Consider the following 20,398-nt stretch of genomic DNA (forward strand, 5'->3'; position numbering starts at 1 on the left):
GAGTCATGGCAACTCTGACTGGCCCGTTCAAGCACACCATTAAGCGGGTCTCACCAATCTTCATTTCCCCCCTTATAAAAACCACTGCTGTCGTCTTGCGGTCCCCTCCGCCTACGCTCAGTCACAAGCAGATTTCATTTTTCCTCCCACAGGCTTCCAACCGGTCATTATAAACCAGTACACAGTATGCCTGATCTTTTCAGTAGTTTATTGTTCTTGCTAGATTTCCTTTGGAATCACTGATTATTGATTCTTCCTAAAATGCTGTGGAAATGCAGCAGCATGTTGAAACCCTGTTAGGTCGGTCTATCATGGGCTTCTTATGCGAGTGGTATTATTTCCGCACATATTCTTGACAGATATGTCAAATTAAACTGTTGTGTTCCATAGGGGCAGTTTTCTAAAGCTGGTTGTTTTCAGAAATGCTCAGAGACCTTCAGTGTTTCACATCTTCTCCTGGCCATCTTGCACTTTGAGCCACATGAATCATTCAGTTTCAGCTTGTTTGGCCCTGAATGACCACATAGGACATTTCCCCCACAACCTACACTTTCCTTTTCTAGCTTTCTTTTTCTCTGTTTGTGTATTCCACCACTACATCACCTCCTGATTGCTCGTATCTTTTAACATTTTAACCAGCCTGATTTCATGAAAGTTGTGTGACTTTCATGAAATCCAAGGTGAAATGTCCACTGTGGGGCACTAAAAGCGAGTAAAATTTTCTCCCAAACAGACGAGGGTTTTAAGGTTATGGCTCTATCCTGTTTTAAATCAACAAAAGAGCCGTCCCTACTTATTACCCTACCCTTAAGTTACACCTTAACCTAACCTATAGTGTCAAAAAAGCAAATGTGGAGAGAAAATGCAATTGCTGAAGCACCCACGTAATTATGTGGTGCTTCTATGACACTTTCTGCTCATGTGTCACCTTGAATGGTCTTCAGGTCTTGTACCATGTTACTCCGCTTTTCAATAAGCTTATAGAAGTGGTTGGTAATGTTATGTAAATGTTAAAATGTATCACCTTTCAAGTCATGCGCTATTTTAAAAGTATTTTGATGTCGTACGATAACAATATGTGAGGAACCGAGCGAAAAGCAAATGTTTATGAACTGATAATCTGCAGGTTTCCTCGTAAAAGGGAATGAAGTCATTATTGTTGTAGCACATCTAGTGTTCATTTCACTAGGAAACTGCAGCGATACGTAGAATGATCCATATAAAAGTAATTGATCAAAACTGTAGGTTTAGTATTACCTTAAATACAGCTTAACTTGTATTAAACCCATAATATTTATTTAAGGACATGAGTATTGAACCTTCGCTAAGCCCCACCTTAAATGACTTTCTGACCAATCCTGCTGCCATTACTCTGACACACATTTGCTATTTTACAATGACAGCCTATGGGAGTAATGTGTATTTGAGTACTTTTAAGTGGGATTTTATCAAAATTAAAAATTTAAATTAAAACACGTTGTTGCTGAGTCATTTGTAATAGTGACATGAGTTACACAGAGAGGATAACAGCAGTGTTTTTCTTTCTTTTAAAAAAAGATACTTATATATATATATTTCTATGGGGAAGACACACAGGCTTGAGTGAGGTTTAAGATGCCATTTATTTGATGAATATAAAACAGAAAAGTAATGTCTCTCTTTGGCGTAAGCCCGGTCTGGCGGTCCGAGGGAGTTATACTCGGAACAGTCATATCCTGCCGGAGATAGGAGGCAGGGGCGAGGAGCCTACCCCCGTGCGGGACAGGGCTCAACTGGTGGTGGTGGGGTGGTGGAGGTTGTCATGTTAGCACACTGAAACAGCAATGAAGCTTATAAAGCAATGGCTTACATGCGATTGGCTAGGAATTACCCAGCAAATGGTGTGATGATGAACAGCTGCTAGTCTTCCCGCTAGAACTACGCTGCGCTTACATATATATATATATATATATACACTTTAAATAAATCTGGAGAAGAACATGTTATGTATTAAACTGTGTCAGCCCTCATTCCCAAATGAACATATAACATCTGCAACGACAACTATATTTGCTCCAAGTTAAATTAAAGCTAATAACTGAACGTTAATTAATTTATGTGTTGATTCAAATCATAGTAAAAGCGATAGTAAATAAACAGTTCACAGCATCAAAATGAGTATGTTATGAGATGTTATAAAAAGCTCTGTTCACTTATGTTAATGTTATTAGATGTGTAATCGCTATTAAATTAAGATTTTCTCTTTTCTAGTGACTGTAATAATCCTTTGCCTCCATTCTGATTCAGTCTCCACAGTTTTTAATCAAATTACTGTGTAATTTAACAATTTATTCCTTCAAAAAAACTTCAGATAAATATGCATTACAATGTCATTCTTCATTCAAACCCACGTAAAAATATTATCCATTCCATTTATGCCAAAATCCACGTCCTTCACGGCAATCTCTCATTCATTCCAATGTGGAATTCTGCAGAGCTTGTCAGAACTGTAACCGAGGGGGGTGGAGCTTAGCAAAGGGTCAGTTCAGTGTTGTGTTTCATCTGTACGTGTTTTTAGTGTGTGTGTGTGTGTGTGTGTGTGTGTGGTGTACACCCCCAATGTTGTGCTTGAAACTGAATTATTCAGTATGTGAAGCGCCCAGAGGCAACACGATGTCATGTGATCACTCAACAGGTGTGCAGATGCCAGGTACAACATGCTACTGTTAGAAAACTCCCGGAGCCATAATCTAAACCACATGCACAGTGCACCAGGTGTGGTGACACAAGAGGAGAGAAAGGAAAGGCTGAAGAGAGATAAAAAAGACAGGAAACATTGAGGCCATGAAGCCCTTAATTGCCTGCTCCACTTTCAGCCTCATGCTCCTGGCTTTGTCCTCTATTTAAGAATGTCTCTCTCTCCATCACATCCCTCTGTTTCTCCTTCTCTCTTCACTGTACTCTATTAAAGTGACTTTTGCATGGCAAGCCATAGTTTAAAAAGTGATATTATTATTAAATCAATGTCACAGTTACTCACTGTGCACTGTTGCAGAGGGAATCCTGACAGATATGCTGTTTGGAAAATCTCTTAAACGAATAGTTCTCTCAAAAATAAAATTTTGTCATCATTTGTGCACCCTTATGTTGTTCCAAACCTGTGTGACTTGCTTTCTTCCATAGAACACAAAAGGAGAATGTTACTCAGAATATCTCAGTCATCATTTGCTTAAGTTACATCTTTTTCTTTCCATACAATGAAAGTATATGGTGACTGAGGTTAACAAAACTTTTAGGCACTTGTGAAAAATATTCAGGAGCACAGTGGAATTAAATAGCTCTGGTCATATGACTATTTGCACCACTCATGCAGAAAAGTCTGCACTGTCATTTGCAATTGACAACTGAATTGAAAATAGATCAAAAACTCCTTTTAGACCCCAGTCACAATTGTAACCGGTGGGATAAAATGGGCTAATGACAGTGTAGATTACCTGCAGGGTTCCAGAAATGTCTCCAACTTCTGCATTGGCTACTGCACTATCAACAGAGACTGTGACAGAACCTTGTAAACAGCAGCAGGGTTTCCGTTCGGTGGTAATCAGTCACACCGCTCCCTATTCACATATTACGCAGTCTGCATGAGGCACCAACTCCCCAGAAACTCCACAGGCTGACTTTACTGTAATAACTTTAACTGTAATACAATGAAAAAAATGTGTGGCATCAAACAAATTTTGCGCTAATGATTTATTAACGCGTTAAATTGGACAGCACAAATATATATATATGATCTCACACAATCAGCACTCAGACGCTTCACTGTGTGTATCACTCCGCTTGTGTTCGTGCCATTCGAAACTAAAGTGTAAGAGTAGTGCATATGCATATTAAGAGCTATCTGTCTCTTTACATTTAATTTTGTGACATTCCATATTTTAGCCAGCAAGTGTTGGCAAAAGACCATTTTTGTGTGCAATATGAGCCAGTAGGTGAACTCAGGGTTTTCACTCATAATACTCTGTGATCGCTTGTATTTAGGGATGCACCGAAATTTCGGCCGAAAATTAGCATTTTTTGTTTTGGCCAAAGGAGAAAAAAGGCCGAAAATATGAGCCGATATATATGCCTCCCAGGCCCTCAGTGCTCAGGTTTCACTCTCGATCGATCAAATGTGAAATTAATGTCATTGAATTTGCTTTGGTGGCATGAGATTTTGCCTGGGCGGCCGCGGAAAAATTGTCAGTACCTGAAAAACCCTTTCTTCAATTCTCAGAGTCTCACATAAAGCCGCTTCGACTTCCTCCATTTCTCAGACAGAATGTTTACCGTGAATAGAATGATGGTTGAAAGTGTTAACGCTGTATCTATATGGTGCTTTTAAAACATTGCTCTGTTTATTTGAGCTGCCCAGCGTACGTGCTCAGCCAATGGTGCTATGGTATTTATGCTATTGTTTAGTGCCACTTTGATGCCAAACGTAATTTGTTGCCGAGCTAGGATCTGAAGAAGTTGAGAAATCTCTTTGTAACGCAGATCAATGGAAAGGAGGAGGCGAGAAACGGCTTGACCATGTAAATAATATTTTAATGTAAAACTGAAACCAAAAGACACAAACACACACATAGGACGGGCAGCTGCCTGTAAACATTCTCTCTCTGTCGCACCACCATCCGCAGTCGGCATTTATCCCTCTCGGAGGCATGATTAGTCTGATAAGTGTGTAAAATCACGCCCCGGATCGACTCCACCCTGCCACACTCTTTAAAAGTACTTTCCGGCTCCCGGTCCCTTTCCCTGTGGCCCAATCTGTTTTGGAGAACATAAACACAGATTACAGCCATCTGTTATATGCTGTCATTGGGGTGGCAATAGTACCATCAGATATTAAAGGAATAGTTCACCCAATAATTTACTCACCTTGTCTTTTCAAACCTGTATGACGTTCTGCCATGGAACAAAAATTTCGAAATTATGAAGAATATTTTGGTTGCTTTTGCCTGTATTTTTTTTTAGAACCAGAGTTCGAAAAGGGCACTAAAGAACCAGAAACATTTAATAAAATTAGTCCACAAGACAGTAGCTTTGTGTGAGGAACAGACTAAAGTGTAATTCAATGGCCAGTACATTCTACAAAATTCTCCTTTTGTGTTCCACAGAAGAAAGAAATGTAGGTGCATAAATGAGGACAGAACCTTCAACATACTAGCTCCCACATATAAATTAAATGATCATGTAACATCTTCCTAACAAGTTCGTGCACTGACATGATTGTTTGCAGGATGTTAAATGGTGATATAATTTGTTTGGCTCTGGAGGTCATGTGCAGGATTAATGTAGGCTGATCAAAGCAAACAAGCTTCACGGTGGAGGAAACCCATCTGGAGATTATCCTCTCCCTTCCGTCTCTCCTCAAGCTCTGCTGTCTTTGGCTCACTCCCTCTGTCTTCTGTTCATCAGCGTGTACTGTCTGGTTCCTCCCGCCTTTTTCAGCCAAGGGGACGACCGTCTGTACTCATGTCTCCAATGTTTATCAGCAAAGCTTGTTCACTTAACAAGAGCAGGTCAATTCTCAAAGAGACTTTGTCCAAATCACATCGGCTGTTGACAATATGGGCACACAACATGCCATCCTCAAACAACGTGAACTTGTCTTTGTTGCATTTGATGTACTTGCCTTACATAATAATGGTCAAGTAACGTGAATATGCAAAGCATATCTTTATCAATTTTGGCTAGCATTACAATGACTTAAACTGCCCCCTGTGGCCAAAGCGATAAGTGTTGTTGGGTCTATGTGCAGGTGTGTGCTCCATTTTCCTGGTGTATCGTCCACAGAGGGGCGCCAGAAGCAAGTTGTTTTCGGCTGTACAGGCTGTAATACACTGATGAGGAATGCATATTTAATAAACTGTACCCTTAAACCTAAAACGTCACCATCAGTGAAGTAAAAATGTAATGTTAAAGGGAAATGCAACCTCCAAATCACGCTCGTCACTGATCATGCGAACGTGATTACTTCCTGGTTTAAACTCAGGATCTGAATCCGGGTCTCTCACGCTGCTGATGCAACATGCTTCCGGTCATGCCACAGGGGAAGGTTAATATGCTGGATATGCATTTATTATCAAGTCCTGTAACTTTTTAGAAAATGTATTTATTTCCTAAAATCTCCACTCACACTTTGGGGAGATTCCCACTTTGTGGTTTTGTCAGCTTTTTCTATTCTTCTGGTGACATTTTGAAAATGTTCTGCCCACATGGAAAGCAAACCTGCCCACACACACACACACACACACACACACACACACAGTGCACATTTCACACTAAGTAGGATTAGACTAACTGACAGACCTTTCAAGTCTTTTAGCCAGGAACTTGTTTCCCTGGCAATGTTTTTACTGACACCTTGCAGCCCTTTAAACGTATGTGAGTCGCTAATTATGCCCTGTCTGTTCTGTAGCAGTTATAATATGCCTGTGATTAGTGGGTTTGAATTACATCATAGCAAGGACTTAACTTGATGCCACCAGACAACCCATATTTCAGCAGATCTGCTCACTAGAGTTGGCTTGAGTGTGTATTAATTAGCATTACATATTACAGCTATTTGTGTAAATTTTTCTGTTAGCCTTTTTCAAAAATATATTTTTACATAATTTTGTTGTTTTTTCAACATTATGAATTATTGCAGTAATGCAAAACTGGTATATGTCACTGATATATCAATGGTTTTAAACCCTCAGTGCAGTCATATACACATTTTCTCCACTTGTGCAATTATTGTCATCTACAGGGACATATTTACGCATTTAAGGGGGTAAAGCTGTAATTGCAGGCTATATGAATGTCATACTCAGTGTACCATCACCAACCGAAAATACATACATATTAATACATATTAAATTGCTGCCCTCTTCAGGGACTATTCCTAATCAAGTTTAATTGGAATACAAGAGGGTGGCATGGACTATTGGAATGTTCATCAAAATCACTGTGTCTGCCTCATTGGAGTGCAGTTTAAAATATTGCAGCAGTTTTTTTATTTTCTGTTAGGGTAGTTAAGGTAGTTGTTTGTTCTGCTGTTACAGGATAATAAAGTGGAAAGAATATCAACCATGATTGCTAAGAGTTAAAGGAATGGTTCACCCAAAAATGAAAATTCTCTCATCATTTACACATCCTCATGCCTTCGCAGATCTGGATGACTTTCTTTTTTCTGAAGAACACAAATGAAGATTTTTTAGAAGAATATTCAGCTCTGTAGGTCCTTAAAATGCAAGTGAATGGTGACCAAAATGTTGAAGCGACTGGTGTCGGATGGATTACTTTTATCTGCTTTTGGAGTTTCATAATTTTGGTCACCATTCACTATGTGAGGACCTACAGGGCTTCTAAGTATTCTTCTAAAAATCTAAAAGTCATACGCATCTGGGGTGGCAAGTGAGTAAATGATGAGCAAACTTTCATTTTTGGTGAACTATTCTTTTGAGACATTCTCCCACACACATAAAAATGCAAAATACAGTAATGTATTTCTGCCACGATAACTGGACGCCACTTGCAAAATTAAACATGCAAGTGGTGATGTCATGTGACAACAATGCATTATAAGCTACTTCTGTTTAAAACTTGTATTGTTACATAATAGTTAAATAATAGTATGTAGTATGCAGTTGCACAGTATTCAGTATTCTAATATTCCACAGCCTCAGACTTGTTATACGCTGTATTTCCTGTAAGGTAATTTTCTATAATAGATTTCATTGATTGTCTGGTACTTTCACATGCTTAATAAAATGTAACAATTTAATATATTAAATTATTAAAATAAATGGAATTCCTAACAAAAGATTTTGAGGTTATTTTGTGTAAAAGGGCAGTTTTCTACATTGTGCAGCTTGATACAGGATACAACAGCACTGTGCTTTCACTAATTGATTTATTAAAGTGTGAAAGGCAAAGTGCTCTGTGTTGTGTACAAAGAGTATTTTTGTGTTTTTCACACATGGGAGGTTCTGTACAGTGTTAGTATGTGCGTACAACACTACAATCATTGTTGCTTGTATGCTTACGAATGAATTGTTGTACTGAAAAGGTCCTCGTCTCATTTCTATCCATCTCCCATTCAGAATAATTGATTCCAAAAATAGAGAGAGAAAGGTTACTAGAAGATTTGTCCCCTGCATTAGCTTTTAGCATTCATTACTGACATTATAGACAATCTTCCGCTTGTCATGTACCCTGTGTTCTAACACGCTTGTAAACATGAAGCTTGGACACAAGGACTGCCCATTACTTTAGGAGTGACCTCGGTTTATAAATAGCCACCAGCTTTTCCACCCAGTTGGAATATGGTCTTCATTTAGCCTAACGGGTCAGGGCTTTGGCATTCACAGCAGTGACAAAGAGTGCGGCAATTTAAGTCTATTATGTTATATTAATCTGTATCAACGTCAACCTTAACATCTTTCACAACCGTCAAGTTGCTTCCTCGATAAATATCTCTGCTGCTTAGCCATGACTGGCCTACAAATGGGAATTGGAGCCACTTATGAGGGAACAGGCTGTCTGCAACATGGATAGTGATGAAGCTTAGAGTGAACTATGTTTGAAAGGGCACTAGAAATGAACTAAATAAAAAAGACTGTTTTGGAACAGCATGTTCATTATGGTGTTACGTGCCTGTCTGTCTGTCTCACTTCCTTATAAACTCTTTCTTTTTCTTCATCATGATCCCTGTTCTCCCTGCTCTTTTAGAAGACACCAGCCCAGCTATTTCTTTTTCCATAGCAAGAACCCTGCTGTGAGCTCGGCCTGATCCACATGGAAACCCAGAGCACAGTGCCAAATATTAGATGAGCCCCCCTCCACATCACAGCAACAGTCTCCACAAAGCAGCTTCCTTTCGCTGTTACAAAACCATATAATCCACTTCAATTAAACATTTCATTATTCGAATTTAAATACATGCCATGTTTTAAACTGATTAATGTGTACTGACTACTTAGAGTGGTATTAGAAGTACCGCAACTTGCAAAAGATCAATAACCACAGGCTTAGACAGCATTTTTAAGCATCATAGACGCGTACTTGACATGAAAGCTGATAACAAAGGTAGGGTGCAACATTGTGTTGTTAGCTTAGCAACATGCTAACATCAAACTCGGTTGGAATCAATTGTGAGTCAAGTCTCCCTTATGTTTTTAGATGTGGAGTGCTTTTTGTGTGATGGATGGAGTTGGTGCCTATGTAGTTTAGCGTTCCAATTTAGTAACTTATGAGGTTCCATAATGGTTAGAATGCTGCCTTAGAAGGTAGCTGCCTCTGTAAACTAGGGCTGAAATGATTAGTCATTAGTTATCGACAACATCAACAATAAAACAATTTTGAGAATTTTTTGTTGTCGAATAGTCAACTGATCTCATTTAACATAACATAAGATCACATTAAACTCTAATGATGACACGCAAGAGCAGCACTGCAGTTCACACCTGACCGAGGAGAGGAAGAATTACACAGCTCACAGTCCAGATGCACTCTAAATTTTCCAAACAGCTTCAGGTGATGTAGATTGCAAAGTATGAGGGAATTATAATACAAAAATACAAAATAAGTAAATACTGGAGCACTCTCATTGTGGAATAAGAAGAGCCAGAGCTGCTGCAACACTGAAGCAAAACTTGCATGTCAGAGCATCTTTAAAGGAAACACCCCGGCGTTACATCTTTAATACAGTGTAGCTTTAATACAGTTAAAATAATATGGAAGCAGGTCAAGTAAATAACTACAAACTCTGAAACTGGCATTTCTCTGTGCAGTCAGCGCATCTTCTATGAGTTGCACGAATGTCTTGATCTAAGGGGGGGAGACTGAAACTTCATCCGGCTAAAGCACACTCTGTCGTGGGGACACACATCCCTCAGACATGCTTGCTGCAGCTAGATTACAAGTCTAAATATCTCATATGTTTCTTTTCAAGTAAATGTATTTTGTTTTAAGCATTTATAGACAATTTTAAATGGAAAACAAGACAAAAAGATTTTTTGCAGTGAATTTTTGCAGAAAGTATTTTTTTCCCTTTAATTCAGTCAATGTCATTGAGGTATTCTCTTTATTGTTAGTAAGCACATTTAATACAACATTTTAAGTCGGGGCACAAGCTGAATAATCGGTTAAGATCTAATGATTAATTATTGTAATAATCGCTGAATAGTCGAATAATTGTTCTAATAATCGTTAGATTAATCGATTATCAAAATAATTGTTATTTGCAACCCTGATGTAAACAGTACATGGCAAGAAAGATCAGGTTTTGGAGCAGAGCTAAGGACAAGTTTCTTCAGTCTATAAAGTGAATCTAAAACTTGTTTGGTGTGTCCTGTATGGTTGTCAACTTTTCACCAAGCGAATACGGGACGCTTGAGCAGTTTGAGCACTTCAATATGGGACATCCCTCCTCATGCTATTCACTTTTATAAGGGACAATATTTGTCCAAAATATGGGACATTCCAGCTAATACAGGACAGTCGGCAGCCCTAGTGTCTTCTTCTTATTAGAGTTATATTAGAAGTACTGCATGTCACAGTTGGGTCTGACTGTGCATCCCCTGAATGTCTGTCTGTCTCTTATGAGTATCATGTCTGTGTGTGTCAGTGTTTTCCCTCATGTGTTTCAGGTGCCGCCGATGGGTGATTGGCGTTTTCATGGGACGCTGAGGACCAGCTCCTTGATGATCTGTATTTCCATGGGAACGCTGATTGCCTAGCTCATCAGCGGATCGACGGCACCTGTCCCTTATTTATTACCTCTCCATATATGCTCTTCTCGTGTTGAGTCCGGTGTCAAATCTTTTGTAGTATTGTGGTGCTGTTTCTTATCCAGTCGGTCTTTTCCTGTTCCTGTGATTACTGCAGTCGGTTTCTGCTTTTTGAGTTTTTCAAGTTTATTATTCTGTTTCTGTTTTTTCCCCCTCGTGAGTGTTTTGGTTTGTATTTTTGTTCTTTGTAAATAAAGCCCACATCTTTGCCTCTCTGGGTTTGGGTCCTGCCACTCTCTCTATTAACGTGACACTGCAGCTTACAAAATATTGATAGTTGCAGATTTCGTGTAAGACCTATTCTGCAGCACCATTACAAACATTAGAAACTTTCCGATGTAAATATTGTTGCTCACGTGATGTTCGAGGTCGAACAGCTAAGTGTCCATTATGTGGGCTTAAAGGGATAGTTCACCCAAAAAATGAATATTCTCTCATCATTCACTCATCCTCATGCCATTCCAGTTTGTGTATGACTTCCTTTCTTTTGTTGAACACAAATGCATTTTTTAGAAGAATATCTCAGCTCTGTAGGTCCATACAATGCAAGTGAATGGTGACTAGAACTCAGAAAGTTCAAAAAGCACATAAAGGCAGCATAAAAGTAATCCAAACGACTCCAGTGGTCTTCTGAAACGATATGATAAGTGTGAGTGTGTCCTTTTTTATTGTAAATCTAAAAACTTTCACGTTCACATTCAGCCACCTATTTGTTGGGGCTGGTCAGTGGTGGAGATTTATATAAAAAAAATATATAATATTGATCTTTTTCTCACCCACACCAATATTATTGCTCCTGAAGATATACAGTAGATTTAACCACTGGAGTCATATTGATTACGTTTATGTTGCCTTTATGTCCGTTGTGGACATTCTGAGTTCTGGTCACCATTCACTTGTATTGTGAGGACCAACAGAGCTTTTTTCAGGGTTTTTTTTTTTTTGATTGTTTTTGGTAGTTTATAAAACCTCAGGCTTTTAGGACACCTAATTTTGTGATATTTGTCAGGAAATAAGGATTTTTTTTCAGAAAAAACATATTTGCAGCATCTTTCAGCAACATTTTGTTAGCGTTTCCTCGAAGAATGGGCATGTTACAGCAACAGTCATCTCCCTGTTAAGTCAGAATGCAAGCTGAACTGCTGAGCAAGAGAGATGAACTTGCAATGCAGCAGAGATGTCAGCATGGCCCCTGGGGGAGAGCAACCGCAGATATCAAAAAGCTCAGTCATTACCCCAGTGCGAAATGCCAGTTATTCGCTTGCACTAGCACTTGCCTCTCCTGCACCAACCAACAGTGCTTGGCATAAACTAACCGACACTGCCAAAAATACTATTCTTATTCAGTATCTTAGCATCCAGATATTTTCACTTTACATGAGGTTTACGTGAAATCGAAATTCACCCTATTTACTTCTCAATACATATTCTTAGCATTACACAATTCATCAGTACATGTTATTCAAAAGAAATAAACTGTTTGTTTTCATAATTTTTCATCCAGCTCTAAAAAAAACGTTTTGTTTCAGCCGATATTTCCAAGTCAAGCCATCTTTTTTCAAACTCTCCCCTCCAAATACCTGTCATATACTGTTATATACCACTTTTCACAATCCAATAAATTCTTAAAGAAATAGTTCTCCCAAATATTACAATTCTCTAATCTTTTACTGACCATCATGCCATCTAAGATGACTTTCTTACTTATGCAGAATACCTCAGCTCTGTAGGTCCATACAATGCAAGTGAATGGTGACTAAAATTTGAAGCTCCAAAAAGCACAAAAAGGCAACATATAAGTAATCCAAATGACTCCAGTGGTTTAATCCATGTCTTCTTAAGTGATCCAATTGTTTTTGGGTAAGAACACACCAAAATGTGTCCTTTTTCACCATAAATCATGATTTCAAGATCAATTACACTTCCTAGTGCCTCCATGTAGTGCTCTGCACATGCGTCAAGAACTAGGAAGTGTAATTTAGCTTGAAATAATGATTGTGCCCAGAGATTGGAATAGCAAAATGTACAGTGAAAATGTAGTTATATTTTGGTCTGTTCTCACCCTAAACCGATTGGATCGCTTCAGTAGACATGGATTAAACCACTGGAAATGTATGGATTACATTTATGCTGCCTTTATATGCATTTTGGAGCTTCAAAGTTTTGGTCACCATTCACTTGCATTGTGAGGATCTACAGAGCTGAGATATTCTTCTAAAAAATCTTTGTTTGTGTTCTGCACAAGAAAGAAAGTCATACACATCAGGGTTGATATGAGGGTGAGTAAATGAGAGAATTTTCATTTTTGGGTGAACTATCCCTTTAATGGCTAAAATCAAGTACCTTCCTACATTTTGAAGTGAATTTCCTGTTTTATTTGAAAAAATAAATAAAATATATTTGGTAGTAAAATAGGTTGCAATCACATTTATAACTTTTAAACTGTTTAAATAAAAATTTGACAAATTAGACATATTCAAGAATGGTACATTCTCTGTTCACAAGTCAACAGAGACAACAGAGTACATTTAGTTTTATTTCAATTGTGCAGTTTTGCATTTCAGGTAAATTTACCTTGTTTTAGAATGTTTAGATATTTTACTGGAAAATAAGACAAAGATACTGATTAAGACCAGGATTTTTCCATCTAATTACTGTGCTTTACTTAAGACATGACTTGAATTTTCTCAACATTTCATTCTCTCTTTGAACCTGTGGAGGTTTGAGCAATTCTAATAAACCAAACCTCTCTTTGTCAGACATGTAAGTATAAACGGCCCAAATTCCTTAGTACCCGAGGCAATTCTAGTTGGAAATTTTTGTATAATTACTAACTGGAGGACTCTTTTCTTTGAACTTACCTTTGAATAATGGTCAAATAATTGTAACCAACCTTTAATAATTAATGATAGAGAGTTATAAAGTTCTTCAGTTACTGAGTGTGAAATCTGTTCCTGGTCACTATTTCTCCAGCAAGTAATAGCAAAATCAGGTTCAATTCACATCACATGACCAGTCGTTTTAAACTGATTTTATATTCAAAAGTGTCTTTTGTTTGTTTTTCAATAAATGTTCTAATGACACCCTGCCCATCTCTGTATTTCTTTTGTTTGCCGCAGTCCTTTCTTTTTACATTAAGCTTCTCTTTCCACATCACCTCTTTCTCCCTCTCTCTCTCTCTCTCCTCACTCTCTCTCTCTCTCTGACCATGTTTCAAGAGAGACCTACTTTGGAAAAGTTCCATTACAGGTTGTCCCCTCAGAAGGGATCTAAATAAAGCGACTTTTAATGCAAATGTCATGTCTTGTATGTGCCTGTCCCATTTGTGGGGAGGGAACTGCAGTGAGTTGATGTCCCTGAGAGGTGCTGGTCTTGAAGTTGGTCTTGGACTGTAGTGAGGTCAGATCGACTGTATAGCACTCACTCATAGCTCCCTCTTCCTCTACTATATCTCCATCTAAAAGCTAATCTAGTTTAATGTGCAGAGACAACTATGCTATATTGTAGGCTGGCTTCCCTGAAAATTGTATTAACCTTTGCTCTGTGGTTTAATCAAAACTTTGCAAGTGTAAGGACTATTTGTTTGCCAAACTATTGAAGACAGTATCCCAGCATTCTCTCTGCATGATCTCACTGGGGTACCTTAGGCCAGCTCTCTCTCTTTCTCTAAAGGGGTGTATGTGAGCCCCGACAGGCTATTACTTTGTCCCTATTGTTCACATCCATCAGATAAAGCTTCTACTGTATCTCTCTGCTGTGCCTTGAAATATGAGACACGAAGAGGATAACTCGAGTCGAGATACATTCAGACATCGCTCGCTCTCTCTCTCTCTCTCTCTCTCTCTCTCTCTCTCTCTCTCTAATACACAGAAATGCACAGCCTTATAGAATCATGTTACTATGCCTACAGTTGTGCAAAATAATTTTTACTTGGCTCGTTGTACATATTGCATAAAGCGACGTACATAAAGTGAAGCTAAAACTGGTCGCTAGTAATGCATCTGCAAACACAGAACAGATCTGCAAAGCAACTGTTCTCTCATAGCACAACCTGCAGGCGTCGGCCCACCGGGAATGGGGGTGGGGGGGCGATTGTAGGGTCTTTTCCTGTTTGTGGCTGTTACTGTACTAGTTTAACCTCTTTCCCGTAATGCTTTCTGTAATTGAGGTGTTTGCATAACGGCCTGCGGTTATTGTACACGAGTGCTCGTCTTGTCTGTTTAATTGAAAGCTCTTTGTTGTAGTTTATGGAACAAAACATTCAAACCCAACCTCTCGTTTGATGAGAACTCTTGTGCGGAGTTGTTTCTATAAATCAAGACTGTACCTCAATTGACATGTATGTGTGTTTGCACACCGTCCCATTAAAAAGCTGTGTCTAAAATTGCTTATAAAGGAGTTTAGTTGATGTAACCTAATGTAGTCAGGTTGATTCAGTCATTTTAAATAATATTTTTGATCTTTTAAAGGAGTCATGTCATGCCTTTTTTTATTATTTTAATATGTTCCATTAGGTTCACTTATAATATTAGAAGGGCTGTCCATCGATTATAATTTTGTATTTAATTATTTACATGACGCGCCAATTAATTAATTGAATTAATCGCAATGAATCGCATACAACATAATTTGCTGAGAAAGGCCCCCAAATAAACATAATTCATATGAAAAATGCATAATAGTTCAAACATGAATGAATTGCATTATTGTGGCTGATGAATAAAGCATTAATTAAACAATACAAAAAAGTGGCTTAAGAATTCATATTGTTTGTTTTATTGTCATATCATTGAACAAGCCTACAGTTGACAGCAATCTGTTTTGCAATTGAGCTTGTCAATGTGTCTAGTTCTCACTGTATGCCTTCCGCTCTATGTACATGCATGCCTCAGATGAATGCTTTTGGAGCATCTCACAGGTATGCATTGTCATAAACAATGCATTTTTAGGAAGATTAGTCAAGTTAAATGTTGTGGAAACTTTGAAAATCATGTCTCAAGAATCCTGTATTCTGTTGTGCTTCCTCTTATGTGAGCTGTTCTGGAAAATCAAGGAAAATCTGTGCTTTAATTACGGAGTTTACATACACGTTAGGGACATGATTAGTTATGCAAAATATTTATGTATTTATTTTTATATAACTAATCGCACTAAATTAACGCGTTAAATTCGACAGCCCTAAATATTAGTAATGTTGCTCTGCACAAAAAACTCATTTTGATAAAGTAGATTAGAGAGTCTTTTTTGCTGCTAGGTTTCAACAAATGCTCTTTTTGTAGTCAGGAGGAAGTTTTGAGTTCTGAAACTTACAGTTTGTTTTTATAGTACAATGAACTTTCATATGTCAGAAGAGCAAGGAAAAGTTAGTCCTCAAGTCATGCCTCTTTTTAATTAAAATCTTTTAATTTAATTATCTAACAAACTATTTTTTTACAGTGTAGGAAGGGCTGGGGGATATGGCCAAAAATGTTGTCACAATATTCTTTTTCATATCGCTCGATATCGATATTTATCACGATATACATTTACAATTGCACGTTGCCCTTTTTTAAATGTTCTTTTTTTTTTAAAGTTGGCAGAAGAAAATAAATCCTAAACAGTCAAAATAGTCTCTAAAAAACTGCATTGGGGCCCAGAAACAGCCGAAGCAGTGGGGTCTTAGGGGTTTTCTTTTAAAATGTTTTATTAGAGTTTTTCAATCGAGTGCAGCTGAGAATATTAAAAGATCATCTGTTAGTTTTGAAGCATAATAACAGCAGTCCATTATTTGTTTTAGGGATGGGCATTCATCACTAATTTGGTATTCGAATATTTAAGCTCATAAAAAATGAATATTTGAATATTCTATTATTAAAATGAAGGTAATTAATGAGAAAGAGACGTTGTAAAAAAAAATGTTATCAAAATTTGCGTCACCATTAAAAAAAATCAAGCTTCTAATTATAATGAAAACAAGCTTATATCATGTCCTGTGTGTTTTATATATATATTTAAACAAGCAATGCATGAAAACAAATAATGAATACATTTAAGCTCATGCAAAGCAAAGAAAAAGAAAACGCTAATGAAGTAGACTGATGCAGTTAACGTACAGGACGAGTATAAACACTCGGCATATAATTGTTATCATGTTTATATTGGATCTCATGTCACATTTTTGTACACAAGTAGCGTCACGGGGATTACGTTGCTACGGGGATGCTGCTTTCTGACGAGCTGCACATATAAAGTGTACACCGCTTATCCAGTACATTTAAACAGAAACCCAGCTTTCTCACAGTAAGCCACATTCTCACAATAACCCTCTTTTCTGGTGTCCATCTGAACGTACTGAGTGACAGAACGGTTTACTAATCAAATGTGATCAACTTGTGTCCACACTCATTTTTATTATTCGAATAATTATTGCTGAACGAATATTCGACTACTCATGCACATCCCTAATTTGTTTGAATATTTTTACATTCAAATTAATTATTTTTAGATTTCTCATGTCTTTCCATATGCGGGGAAAAGAGGCACCGTGGGTGGAGCGGGACAGGGCATAAATGGAGCGTGTTCGGTGCTAAAGAAAAATATTCAAGACTACAGCACAGAAAGACCAGAGCTGGTGTACACAGCACTGTTGTTTTGTCACGATGCTCACTACAGATGATGAGAGGGTGCACCCCTCGTCATGAATTATTGCGGTTTGGATGGAATCAATTTCGTGACCGGCGTAGCCTAATCGTTAGCAAGACAGCAAACGTTAGCAACCTCATACAGTCTGAGAAAGCGGAACTGCTTGTGTTTTTTTAGCGACACGCATCTGATCATCTAGATGTAGAACATAGGCTAAATATACAACATTTCTCAAAAGCTTATCATCGATATTGTGTATTTTTTATCGCAATAAATATTGAGATTGTTTTATCGCCAGCCCTAAACTATACATACACATTTGTTTGTCACATATATTGAAGTGAAAGGACTTTTGCATGAATATATATATATATATATATATATATATATATATAAAATTTTATTTTTATTTTTTTTGCTTTCTTATAAATGTTCTGGACTTCTTTTTGTTGTTAAGGATCTTCTATTAGTGCCAGCCCATTGCTTTTATCAAATGAAAACAGAAGCCAGCAAAAGTTTACTTACTTGAATCCTGTACCTGCAATGCTCTTGAATATGTATGATTATTTAAATTAGTTTCTAATTTACTGACAAAGCCTTTGTAATACTTGCAAGTGTAATCCTGTGCATGCACTGCATACTCGTAATTGCTCCTGTTAAAACATGTTTGACCTATGGCTATTATTTTACTATTTGTATGCATCTCTCTGTGTGTGTGTGTGTACATGTATGGATGTGTTAGTGTGATTCCTGATGTGCTTCACATGCTCCTCCTGTATTTCCTGGTTAGGTATCAGATCAAACAGAACAATAGATGAATAGAGGATATTGTGTGTGTGTGTGTGTGTGTGTGTGTGTGTGTGTGTGTGTGTGTGTGTGTGTGTGTGTGTGTGTGTGTGTGTGTGTGTGTGTGTGTGTGATTGTGTAAGTGTGATTCCTAATGTGTATCATCTCTTGCTGTATTTCCTGGTTAGGTATCAAATCAGTATTATCAGATCAAACAGAAGAGTAGAGGATAATGAGTGTGTGTGTGTGTCTTTTGAGTTTTATGTACTTAAGCGATTGTCTGCTCCATTGACATGGAGAAAGCACATTTTTCTTGGTAAAAAATATAGAAAAGGAGGCAGGTAAGAGGTTGAGATAGCAGTATCCTTTATAGAGTAGTTAGCAGTAAAGCAGGAGGCTAGATTGGGCAATGTTCAAGTGTCTCATGATCAAAGGTCTCATGGTCATATGATTTGATCACATATTTAAAGCGATGGTCCAGACCTAACATACTAAGTATGACATACTTAGGTTCCTTGAATACAAAAGAAGGTGTTAGGCAAAATGTCAGTCTCAGTCACCATTCACTTTCATTGTATGGAAAACCTTTTTGAATTAAAGTGAAAGGTGACTGAGGCTAACATACTGCCTAACATTTCTTTTTGTGTTACATGGAAGTATGAAACAACATGAGTTGACAATTGTAATTTTTGAGTGAACTATCCCTTTAAAGCAGTTGGAACTCTTATATTCGACTCTGTCTGTGATTTAAACGTATTCCTTAATAGAGTTACCATGGAGCTGCGTTCCCCCACAATACCCCTCTCTCTTCTCTCTCTCTCTCTCTCTCTCGTGCTGTTTGCAGGTGCAGCCGCAGAGAGCACATGCAGGCTTCCTGTGGTTTTTACAAATGTGCACTGTTACCACATTCACATACATCCACGCACAAAGTTGAAAAAAGATTTCTCTATGGAAATAGCATCTACAGTATATTTTAAAGCAAAGAGATTTTGTTAACAAATGTCTAATAAAATAGCTTTTAAAAAGAGAGAGGGTGAGAGCTCAGCTGTGTTGTTTTGGATTCAATGGGTGCTGAGTTTGTACAGAATCACTAGTGTACTAGTGTTGCTCAAACAAAGGTGGTAACCCATAACCGGCCCTTGTTATTCATCACACATGTTTATGTCCCTGCACATGGGTAACATTCTGTCATCCTAAATATTAATGCATAAAGAAAATGAAAAGACATGATTTGACATGTGCCCAAATGTTCAACTACACTTCCAGCTTTGGCCACTGGGGCAGTGGTTTAAATTTCAGCCAGCACAGACTGATTTCAGCTTAAATTAATAGTTCACCACATAATTTACTCACCCTCATGCCATCCCAGATGTGTATGACTTTTTTCTTCAGCTAAAAACAACAGATTTTTAGAAGAATATTTCAGCTCTGTTGGTCCATTCAATGCAAGTGAATGGTGGGCAGAACTTTGAAGCTCCAGAAAAACACAACAAAAGTTATCCAGTGGTTAAATCCATGTTTTCAGAAGAAATAAGATATGTGTGGGTGAGAAACTGTTTAATATTTATACTTTTTTTGCTATAAATGTCCATTCACTTTCACATTGCTCTTTAGTTTTTGGAGATTCGCATTCTCTGTGCATATGGACAATTTTCACAGACCACTTATGACGTGTTTCCGCCTTCTTTAACAACGTAAATGTAGCAAACTTTTTTATATTTCCAATTTAAAAAATATTTTGTATAAATGTATATTGTACTTTGTGTTATATTACCTTGGAATACATTTAAAAAAATCAGTTACCACAGCTGCGATGAGGCTTCTAACATGATGAGGAGGGATTTTCAGAAAATGTGGCCTATTTTTCTCTTCTTACTGCTTTGATCCAGCGCTCTAGATTTTGATCTTCTGTTCTAAAGCTGTAAAAGTGTAATTGTTGACTGTATTCTTTTTCTGTTGGAGCCAGGGCTGGACTGGTAATCTGGCATACCGGGTATTTTTCCGGGGGGCGACGCACTTTGGGGACGATCAGGGGCGGGAGAACCGAGCATGCCGGTGGGTCGGCCGTGAAACGTGACGAATGGCCCGCGATAAGCAAAAATGAGCCGCCAGGCTATGCAGAACAGAGCACAAAACTGGGGCGCCAGGACAGCGAATCCCCGAATGGTCTCCCATTCGCTGCCATTTAAGTT

At 37.9% G+C, this 20,398-nt stretch overlaps 1 protein-coding gene across 2 annotated transcripts in view; it reads left to right on the forward strand.

The window, feature by feature from the left end:
* The window catches only part of LOC127639289 (calcium/calmodulin-dependent protein kinase type 1D-like), a 59,424-nt gene that overhangs the window by 3,054 nt on the left and 35,972 nt on the right, over positions 1-20,398 (forward strand). Inside the window, exon 2 of one of the 2 annotated variants that reach the window (XM_052121224.1) lies at positions 10,659-10,955. The exons of the other annotated variant lie outside the window; for it this stretch is intronic. The gene's annotated coding sequence lies outside the window, so the exon portion shown is untranslated. The remainder of the gene's footprint in view (positions 1-10,658; positions 10,956-20,398) is intronic. 2 annotated transcript variants of the gene reach the window in all.

This window comes from Xyrauchen texanus, chromosome 47, assembly GCF_025860055.1.
Source record: "Xyrauchen texanus isolate HMW12.3.18 chromosome 47, RBS_HiC_50CHRs, whole genome shotgun sequence".
Taxonomy (NCBI): Eukaryota; Metazoa; Chordata; class Actinopteri; order Cypriniformes; family Catostomidae; genus Xyrauchen; species Xyrauchen texanus.